Source organism: Trachymyrmex cornetzi, unplaced genomic scaffold, assembly GCF_001594075.2.
Source record: "Trachymyrmex cornetzi isolate Tcor2-1 unplaced genomic scaffold, Tcor1.1 scaffold193, whole genome shotgun sequence".
NCBI lineage: Eukaryota > Metazoa > Arthropoda > Insecta > Hymenoptera > Formicidae > Trachymyrmex > Trachymyrmex cornetzi.
In genome coordinates this window covers 189,107-200,845 of record NW_017296561.1, presented here as the reverse complement: position 1 = coordinate 200,845, position 11,739 = coordinate 189,107, and the positions used below count along the sequence as shown (strand labels likewise).

The 11,739-nt window shown below is 31.3% G+C and overlaps 1 long non-coding RNA gene across 1 annotated transcript in view; it reads right to left on the bottom strand.

Moving 5' to 3' along the window:
- The window catches only part of LOC108759554 (uncharacterized), a 13,554-nt gene extending 3,877 nt beyond the window's left edge, over positions 1-9,677 (bottom strand). Inside the window, exons 1-2 of the long non-coding RNA XR_001940020.1 lie at positions 9,665-9,677; positions 8,293-8,294 (exon numbers count right to left, since the gene is read on the bottom strand). This is a non-coding gene — a long non-coding RNA (uncharacterized LOC108759554). The remainder of the gene's footprint in view (positions 1-8,292; positions 8,295-9,664) is intronic.
- Between the last annotated feature and the right edge of the window lie 2,062 nt (positions 9,678-11,739).

The following is an 11,739-nucleotide window of genomic DNA, read 5'->3' as shown; positions in this document are numbered from 1 at the left end:
AAACTAAATCAAAGATGTCACCACTATTATCGAATTTGGAATTAAAAGAGTCTGTACTATCGACCTTGATTGAGTTGGGTAATCGGTTTAGCATCCCCTTAATATGTTTTGTTGTTAGCACATGATCACGTTAATATCAAAAAAAAGGACACGTACATTCCATTGAAATATTTAATACTGATTCTTTCAATTAATGTAAATATTAATATATATAGTTGTATATAGTTTTGTATAACATACATATATACTTGTTAGATCCTATAAAAAACATATACAGTGATGGGAGAAAGTTCGGCAACGGTCAAATATCTTGGAAAATAATGCTTATGGAAAAAAATGTTCAATACAAAAGTTTTAGTATATCAAGTGGTCTATTATATGGTTATGTTGAAATGACCTTCATATGACCTTGAAGGACACCGTGAAGGTCAACTTTGAAATCTTAAATAGAAACACCTATTTTTTTTTACATATCCTTAAAGCTGATGTCAAGACGTTTCCGAAACACTGGTTACAAACTCTTTTTGCTTGAGATCTTCCTGAGTTACGAACCTTTAAAGTTTAAGTATCGCCGGCGCGTTATCTAAGGTATACTGCGTGGAGGTGGCACGGTCGGATATCCACCTCTTCGAGATGCTTGATCAAAGTGAGTCTTGTGCGCGCGCGTTTGTGTGTGTGTGTGTGTGCGCGCGCGCGCGCGCATATCTTAGACAACGCGCCGGCGATACTTAAACTTTAATTTTTTTTATGAAAAACCTTACTTTCCTCGCTAATCTTACTTTTAGCGTTACCCAGAAACAACGACGTGGACGTAGTAAGTTCTGTTTTCTTTGGGGTGCTTTTTTACCGTGTGTCCCCTTGTCTCTCACGATTGGGGTGCTTGTTTACCGTGAGTCCCCTTGCCTCTCACGATTGGGGTGCTTGTTTACCGTGAGTCCCCTTGCCTCTCACGATTGGGGTGCTTGTTTACCGTGAATCCCCTTGCCTCTCACGATTGGGGTGCTTGTTTACCATGAGTCCCCTTGCCTCTCACGATTGGGGTGCTTGTTTACCGTCAGTCCCCTTGCCTCTGACTTTAACTATATTAAAGCAAGTGTTCAAAGTTGCCTCCATCAGCTTCAAGACACATAATACATATGAAAATTTTCCCATTAGAGACAATAATATAAAATACAAATTAAATAAGGAATTAAAACGCAATTATTAATGGACAATAAGATTAACCGTAATTAAAGCATCGGTACGAATATTAAATAAATCTTTATTTTTAGAAATGAATCAAATATATTAGGTATGGGAATAAGTTTCCGCCCTTTTTGAAAAGAAAAAGATGTGTTTATTTAAACAAATCTATATAAGTGAGTTTATTCAAAGTATGCTCCTTCGGAAGCGACAACTTTTTCCCACTTTTCCGGTAATAACGATTCCTCGAATGAAAAAATCTGGTTCTTTTGAAGCGATCCATTCATCAAGCCATTTTTTGGTATCTTCATAAGAATTGAATCGTTCTCCAGAAAGGGCCGACTGCATGGATCAGAACATATAGAAATCTGAAGGAGCAATGTCCGGTGAATACGGCGGGCGGGGCAGAATTTCCCACTTTACTCCTTCCAAGTATTTCTTGACTGGTTTTGCAACGTGTGGCCTAGCGTTGTCATGTAACAGAATCAGCTTGTTGTGCCTATTGTCCCATTCCGGTCGTTTTTCTTTCAAAGCTTGGTTTAAACGTATCAGTTGTAGTCGATAATGATCGCCAGTGATGGTTTCGGACAGTTTGAGCATCTCATAATATATAACACCTCTCTGATCCCATCAGATGCACAACATAATCTTCGAAGTATGGATATTTCGTTTTGGCGTTGATGGACCTGGTTCACCTGGCATCACCCATGCTTTCATTCATTTAGGGTTGTCGTAGTAGATCCATTTTTCATCGCCAGTTACGATACGATGTAGAAAACCCTTCCTTTGTTGTCGTTGACGAAGCATCTCGCAGATGACCAAACGTCTTTCCATGTCTCTCTCTTTCAATTTGCATGGCACCCTATTTTCTTCTTTTTGCATCATTGCGTGTAGACATTTTCCAACAGTGGATCTATCAACATTTAACTCTTTTGACAACCTATCGAGCGATAAACATGAATCTTCTTCGAGTAATGCTTGCAATTCTGCATCTTCAAATTTTTTCGGTGCACCTTCGCGTTCTTTGTCACGCACGTCAAAATCACCACTGTTGAATCGCCGAAACCATTCTTTACTGGTTTTCGATGGAGCATGCTCACCGTAAACATCTACGAGCAAACGATGCGATTCTGCAGCACTTTTCTTTAAAATAAAATAATGGAGTAAAACTTCCCGCAAATGTTGCTTTTTTGGAATAAATTCCGACATCTTCAACGCAAAAAAAGTTCTCGTAAAAAACTCTTTTTTACGCTTCGAACGAATGCCAACTATTGGGCTCAAAAGTTTGAACACAAACCTTTCAAACACATGTGTTGCCGTTCTATCAAACACACAAGCAATACTACTGACGACATCTTTCTACAATGGGCGGAAACTTATTCCCATACTCAATATATATGTAAAAATTATTTCTGATCACTCGCAATCGGGACATACTACAATAATTCCTACACAGCACACTTTATCCGAAGGATGTTCAAACAGCTGAGGCTATACGACAAAGACGTTCTGAAGTATCCCAAGAACGTGAGGGTGTCCCCGAATATAATATTCTAAGAATGACCTCAGGACATCCAATGGAGGTATAAATGTCCTTAAAATGTCCAGGACATTCTTGTGGGACTTTCTTAGGACGGTCCCACAAGGACGTCGTAAGAAAGTCCCACAAAGACGTCCTAAGAAAGTCCCACAAGAATGTCCTGTGGAGATATGCTTGTCCATAAAATGTCCAGGATGTCCTGGGACATATTCAGGATAATCCTGAGGACATCTTGTGCTGTTAGGGAAGCAACTACATTTTGTCTTTTTTGTGATTTTCTCTAAAATGAAGCAAAAATGAGTACTTATATCTCTACAGGATACCTATTATGTAACAAATCGGAATAGATTCCGATCGGAATTATTTAACTATTTTTTAGATTTCTATTGTGTTTTCAACGAAAAACGGAATAATTCCGATCGGAATTCATTCCGATATGTTCCATGATAGATATCCAAGAATTTTTTTCTTAGTTTATTGATCTCCTACACGCTCCTGAAGTTTTTGACGTTTAAATTCCAGACACCCTGTATAGTGGGATTATACTGTACATGTCCAACTAGCAATACGGTACAGTTACGCTATTGTGATAATTTATAGTGAGTGCAAAAAGTATTCGTACAAAGAAAATGTTTTTTACAAAAACTTTATTTTTAAAAAATAAACATTATCCAGCAAGAAATGAATCATCGAATTGATGTCGAATGAATATCGATACAATAATTTCAATACTAATTTGACATCGATTCGACGTTTAATTGACGATTTTTTCTTGATGGATAATTAACAATTTATTCATAAAGAATCAATTAGACTGTATGTTTCTTAAAATTATATATAACAAAAAGATGTGTATTAATTATAGAAAACATATCATCTGAAAAATAAACAAAAATTAAAAATTGTATTGTTTGATCAAAAAGTGTTCGTACAGTCGAAAAATTTAGGTTCTAAAATCAGAAATACATGCAAAGCTCGATTGTTTATGTTAGAACAGCACATATTCATTGTATAAAATTGCTAATTAATGTTTATTTTCTACAAATAAGATTTTTTAATAAAAAATTTTTTTGTACGAGTACTTTTTGCTCGCACTGTAAATTAGAAAAATTTGAGAATCTCAATCTAAACTGATGGATGTGTTACCAGTAAGAAAGTTGGGTTATTCCTAATCGTATAGTTGTAATATTAACGCGGTAGTGATTATATTAATATGGTAGTGCCTATATTAAGCATTTAAATATATAGAACCGAATATATGACTGAATTAATCATATTTATAGCTAATACTTCTAATTTTTTCTGTCCGTGTAGTTCGTATTTGTTGTGTTCTCACATGTACGGTCTAATATAAGATTCTTATTGTTCAAGATTTTTATTGCGATATTGAAAATAGCCTCAATATGTCGAAACATTCAACTATTTCTTATATTCGGTTCTAAGCAATAATTTTTATCGCTTTGTACATATTCTAAATATAATACTGCACACCATTGTCTGCGCTAGACTACTATTAGCTTTGTTTCTTATTTTTTTAATTTTTTATCTCAAGAAATCTTACTTATTCTCGATAAATGTTAAACTAATTGTTTATCGACTCCTTATTTCTATCGACAATTAACAGAGCATTGATAAATCGTATATAGCCTGCACATTGACAAGTTATGGTTTATACGACAGAGCTCCAGCATCTATTTTCTATTAATTTTTTCATTACCTTTGCTTAACGAGATGCAGAGGAGTAAGCATTTTATTCGCTAGTAAGAGATAACTTAAGCTTACGATGATAAGCTTATGATTATGTAAGTATAATATATTGTATATTTATTAACTTGTTTTTTTACTTTATTTACATCATAAAACTGTGACAAATTTTATTTAAAAATTAAATATACATTGTTATTATAAAATTTACATCTACTACGAATTTATTAGACTCACAAATGCATTGTTTATGCAAATAAAGAACATTATGATTACTATAATTAACCTACGACGTATTATGTTAACATATACTAACATATATTAACATATATTAACATAATGGTTCATAATTTGGAATCTGTAATGTGTATGTGTTTTCGAAAACTCATTCGGAGTTTTTACACAGTGCTATAAATCAACAGTCACAGCGAATGGTCGCGTACTAAATGTATATACATTTACTTATATCTAGTTAGTATTTTTGTTGTATTCCATTATAAAGTGTAAATATATTTTGTTTTATGTAACTGAATGAATGTAATGTACTATTGCATAATGTTTTTGTAAAAAATTTTGTGTAAAATTGTTGCAGATAATTTTAAACAATATTATTTTTACATATTTCATTATTACAGAGTAATATAGGATTCAGCACGTTTAAAGTTTAATACGTTTCTGCAAGAAAGATTGCAAAGTAATAAGATATAAAATTTGTCGAACATCTATTTGTCATTACAAATCATGAAAATAAATTATACACATTTGCTTATAAAGATGCACTATTTCTTTTTTCTGGGAAGTAAGTAACCATCTTATTAATATATTTACACACACACGCACCTACACACATACACACACACATAGACAGGGTGTTCTATTTTATTTTAAACAGTTAATTTTCTCTAAAACTATCGATACAAAAAAATGGTTTAGATAAAAGTGGAATAATTTCGAAAAGGATGTTTTTGGTTATAGTGAAACCATTAATTGTGAATAACTCTTTAAAAATTCATTTTTTTTTATCCAGAACAATATCAAACAATTATAATAAAATATTTAATAATCATGATTGATCATAAAGGTTACATTATGGATTATTTTATTCCATTTCATTACCGTTTTATATGTTTTAATTTGAATTAAATAAAGTGGATAATGACAATCATCCACAGTTAGACCCCATGTACTAATTGCGGATCAATTCACCAAATGTTTCCTTTTTGGTGACATTACTACATCCCGTAAGGATAATAAAAATGATTTGCGCATGCATATTTCGTAATATATAGAACGAAATTTTAATTGATGATCCTCATCTATATATATATATATAGTTCTGGGAACTAATTATGGTAATGCAATTTTAACACATTCAAGTAGTGACTAATTTATTTAAAATTAGTGACAATAAAAAATCAATGATAATTTTTAAAAAATTGATAAATTAAACGTTTAGCGATAAAAAGTAGTTAAATTATGAATAGTAACACTTTTTACATATAGACGCATAGGTGTATACTATTTTATATTCTATTTTGATACTTAAAACAAATAAATCTTATCGGGATGGCATTATTTGTAAGATTTGACAAGTTTTTAAATATTTCTATAATAAATTTACACAATAGAAGTATCATTATAACACAATGATTAAACAACTCTCCCAGACACGTTTAATCTCAACTGAGCATAACGTTGATTTTTTCCATGAAATCTAATGCTATTTACCTACTATAAAAACCATACGGCAATTCTTATGATATTACACTTTGAATAAATTTTTAAAGATACATACGTTAGTTAACTTCGCACATTTAATTATAAGTTAAAGACATCAATAAAATATGTAGTATTATTCCTAATAAATTAAATTCAATTGACACTTAAAAGAGAAAATGCTAAAGAATCTTGTAATATATATCATTTGATGAAAAATACTACAATTATTTAAATATAAAAAGTGATCCAAAATTAGCCTGATCCACAACTAGTGGTTTTACCCTATGTCATTTTTTTTAGATGGAAGCGTTAAGAAGATATGAAGGTCATCTGGTCACCTCTACTTTTAAAAATGGAATTATATAGTTTTCTTTCCCATAATTTAATTTAATTTAATTTAATTTAGTTTATTGCAAAGCTTTATAAAAAAGACTACATGTTAACAGAGTAATAGACATAAAAAAATATGATACAATAGACTATAATTAACATAAACATAAATACAATAGACAATAGTAGCTTGCAAATGGTTAGGCGTCAGTAAAATTGCTGTTACAAAGCCTATCAGCAACAAAACCAGAATAAGACAACAATGCAATAAAAGGTAAACCAATAAGTGAAATCATACAACACACACACTGACACACACGCATGCGCGCGCGCGCTATGCCCGCAACACACCAATTTCATCAGTAAACGAGCATAAGCAGCCCGACACTCGATGGCTACGTGTGACTTGAATGACCATAAAGAGTCAACTGGGACATCAAGAATCTTAATAGAGGAGGAGCGAGGAATTGGAACAGAATTAAGAGGAATGTCGAAGGACTGAATACGGGATAACAATGTTGAGGAACAGACGATCAGCAAGGATGATTTAGAAGGATTTAGATGCAGGGCATTAATGGACCATTCAGCAATAGATTTTAAATCTACATTCAAAGCAAAACATGTTGCTAAAGCATCAAATGGGTAAAAGGATTTAAGAAGAATTACGTCATTTGTATACATGAAGAGCTCGGAGGACAGAGAAATATTAGACAAATCAGAGACAAAAATATTAAAGAGTAAGGGTCCGAGAATGGAACCCACCGTCGTGAAAAGTGTCAGTGGTATTATCATTCAGATCAATAGTAAAATCATTTGAACTAATGATAAAATTATATCGACTCAACGGCATTATCATTATCGAATGATTACACTACTTGAGGCGTTCAATAACAAAATCTTTCGGTCAGTGGTAAAATATTTTATCATTGGAGTAGTTCAATAGGAATATCATTCGACTAATGATATATTAGTTACAATTGAATACGCATCAATAGAAATATCATTCGATCAGTGGTATAATATTTTACTATTGGATTATTATTAATAGGAATATCATTCGCATTGAAAGCTACTCATTTATACAATTCAGTGGTACTTTCAATGGTATTTTACCAATGGTAAAATCACTGACCGGTGATAAAATCTTCAATAGTAAAATATTATCCCAGATAACCAATCGTACGATATTCCACGATACCCACACAAAATACCGCTACCGTACTATTACTGTATGAGATAGCGGTGTACGGCGTAACTGTATGGTAGTAGTACAAAAAGTGTACATGTTCTTATAGTACAGCATATCAACACTGTACCTGTACTGCATACAGTTTAGATACATCATGGTACATAACTCGTACCATATCAATACGGCGTATCAATACTATTATCGACACACACACAGGAGAGAGACCGTGGAGACTTCTAGTCGAAGACAATATATATGATAACTGATACTACGAAAGTACAGCGTATGATTCTTAACCTGAAAATAGTCGTTATAATATTAAAATTAAATATCAGACAGTAACTGATTGGATGTTCAGTTGAACTGCATAAATTTCTATCAAAATCATATATTAAACAGATGTATCATAGCTAAATATTAGCACTACTTTCTGTGGCAGAGCTATTTACGCGAATATTTCTAATTTAAATAGATTATGACTTAACACAAATCCATCGTGCCGATCTGTGCGGCCTCGGAATTGATTTTTTTTTATTATGTTTTGTTCGTATGAATATGGTTAACGAGAACAAGTTGCCACTTTTTGCCACTTTTGCTCGTTACTAAAGATATGTATTTATTTTCCCACTACTACACAGTAGGCCAAGAGACTCGAATAAATGACCAAAAATCCATTTACTCCAGAATTTTGATAAAATTATGAAAAATTATGATTCTTCGGATCGCTGATTTCGAATCCGATGTCAGAATTGCATAATTCAAAATGGCGAACAATTTTCTATAATAATTGCCTAATTTTTATTCAGTAGTATATATCGATTTTTTAATTTTTTTATTTTGAAATTTGAATGTAGTTAAACATTTTTGAAAATTGATTAATTAATTATTATTCAAATATAATTACAAATCTTCATCATACTGCTCTTCATTAGTCAAATGACCAAATAATGCAAACTTTCGTAAAAATTTGTAAGGCCGCTTGAGTCATCTTCTTTCTCGGTTTCATTTGATTGAGAAAATGAAAAAATGTTCTTGTCTCGCAATAATAAAAAATGTATTTAACAGAACTTTAGATACTTCTGACCTCATTATATCTATACTTAACCTTAATTCGCGAATTCAGAAAAGGCAGCACAAAGCTATCCCCAAAGAAGTAATTCACTTGCTTGACATTCCTAAGTTCGACCAGTCAATGGATTTTCTTTCTGAATGAAATGAAACCGAGAAAGAAGATGACTCAAGCAACCTTACAAATTTTTACGAAAGTTTGCATGATACGGAGATGACTAATGAAGAGCAGTGTGATGAAGGAGATTTGTAATTAGCTTGAATACTAATTAACCAGTTTAAAAAAATGTTAAAAATATAAAAATTATAAAATACAAAAAAATTAAAAAATAAAATACAAAAAGTAAAAATAAAAAAACAGCAAAATGGAGTCAATATTTTTGACTCCACGTCCTCTATTCGTGACTCTGGGTACGGCAAAGAGCAGTAGTAATTTAAATTTACAAGTTTGAACTTTTTTCTCCACAAATTTCATTAAATGTTCACTTTGAAGTTAGCCATATTGGATCCGTCATTTGTAATTTAAAAAATTGTAATGTCTAACTCGTAATCAACGACCCTGAAAAAAAGTTTTCATTAAAAATTTACTGGTTTTTGCATTTTCGGGTCTCCATTTTGGATCCGCCATTTTGAATTATAAAATTCTGACATCAGATTCGGAATTAGCGATCCCAAAAACCGTTATATATTTAATTTCATAAAAATTAGACGATTATTATAAAAAATTCGCCGTCATTTTAGATCCGCCATTTTGAATTTCTACATTCTGAGTTCGGATTCGAAATCAGCGTCTCCAAAAACCCCTGAATATCAAATTTAACAGCAATTAAAGCATTTTTATCATTCTCATTCGTCATGTTGGATCCGCTATTTTGAATTTCTAAATTTTGAGTTTGGATTCAAAATCAGTGACCCCAAAAACCCTTAGATACCGAGTTTTTTGCCAGTCCATCAACATTTTGAATTTTGGCCAAGATTTCGGATCGTCTGGCCCACTGTGCAGTGGTAAAATCCTCAGTGATAAAATATTACCATTGGCAAAAACTCATTCAGCTTGTTATAAAATACTATTGAAAACTTTCAATGATTTTTTCAATGATACTTTTAATAGTAAAATCATCTATTTTTTCGTGACGGGCCTGGAGAACACCGGCACTGGAGGGCGCCGATAATTCACTGTTTGTAAATTGATCCGCCATTTTGGATCCGCCACTTTAAATTTCAAAAATCTGAGGTCAGATTCGTAATCAGCGACCCCGAAAACCCCCAAATAACAAATTTCAACTCAATCCTACGTATAGGAAAATGTGTGCTTCAAAGGGTTAAATCCCCCCAGAACACAAATATCCGCTTTTATTTAATTGTCATCTCTATAATAGCAAACCATCGAAAGTATCTTTGTAATGACAATCTCTTCTGATAGGCCGTTCGAATCTAACGTTAAAAATTGTAGAACCTATATCAGTGGATATGGAAAATAGATCACCATGAGATGTCTCTATAAGAGAAATGAACTGGAGAGAAATGGATGGAAAAAAGGAAGAAATAGATATATATGTATATAAAATATTACACAGAAAGATATGTTTAAATATGACAAATTATAAGCAAATATCAATGAAGTAATAATATAAAGGTCAAATAGATTCCAAATCAAATTACTCGTAAATTAAACAAATTAAATGACTATACGCCAAAGCTAGATGTTTAATGGTCAAATTAACTGACAATAAAATTTATATAAAATAATAAATACTTTGATCTATATCATTATCAATGTTAAATAAAATGATAGTATTGTATGTGGCACATATAATATAAAAGTTAAACGGCAGTTAAAAATGTAAATTATATGACTATATTTTTACTGATTCTAATCATTGTATTATTAAAGTCAAATGACAATTAAATATGTAAAATTTAAAACAGTATTGGATCTCTGTTATTGATTCGAAGTATCATATTACAATTACGCTTGCACACAAATATAAAAATGTTGAGCCAATAAAAGTAGACAGTCTTAAACAACGTTAAGACCAATTATACTGTAACAGTAATTTATAGACTACGATCATTCTGTCTTTATTGTCTTCAGAGAGTAAATATAAACAAACAAGACGAACTTATAATATAATTAGCATAATTCTGAAAACTAAGATTTAGTTATATGTATTAAAAAGTAAAACACAAATGGTACTGTCTGTTGTTATCACCAACGATTACTTAATTGGCAGTGAAACTGACTAATCGTATTTGTTGTTTAGTAGAATTGACCACTTATGGTTGTTAATCATCGATTCGGCTTAATCGAGTTGGTGAAATTGATCCTTGTATATAATATTCCTGAAGTCAATTATAAGGTAAATTATTTACAAATAATGATAACTTTAATTCTCTGTCAAAAATTATTACCCTTCGAAAAAAATTAATTTAAATGAAAAATATCAAATGAAAAATTAAAACTCAGATGCTATAATCTTAACTAATCAAGTTAAATTATATCAAATTAAAGAGTAAAACACAAATGGTATTGCCTCTTGTTATTTACTTAACTCCAATGATATATGTCATTCGTATAAAAGATTTGATATGAACAAAATTCGCTCCAAGTTAATTTCTCAAAATTTCATGTATTATTCGTAAAAAAGATTTGATATCAACAATTGGCGCCAAGTTAAATTCTACTATCAAAACAAAAAGTAAAACTCAAGTGTGTGTGTAATACCATCTTTATTATTTATTTAATTCAAATAATACTATCTTTAATTTTTATGCAATGAAACCTAAGTATACGTTGTACCTCTTATTGAAAAATCTTTCTGTTCCAATCTAAATAGTTTAAATTTCTCTTAAATGAAATTATTATAGCACAATTCATTTATATATATATATATATATATATATATATATACATACAGGGTGACCCATTTTAACTTAGACAGCCAAATAACTCGAAACATCGCGATTAAATAAAAAAATGTTTAAAACAAAAATTGTTGGATAAGAA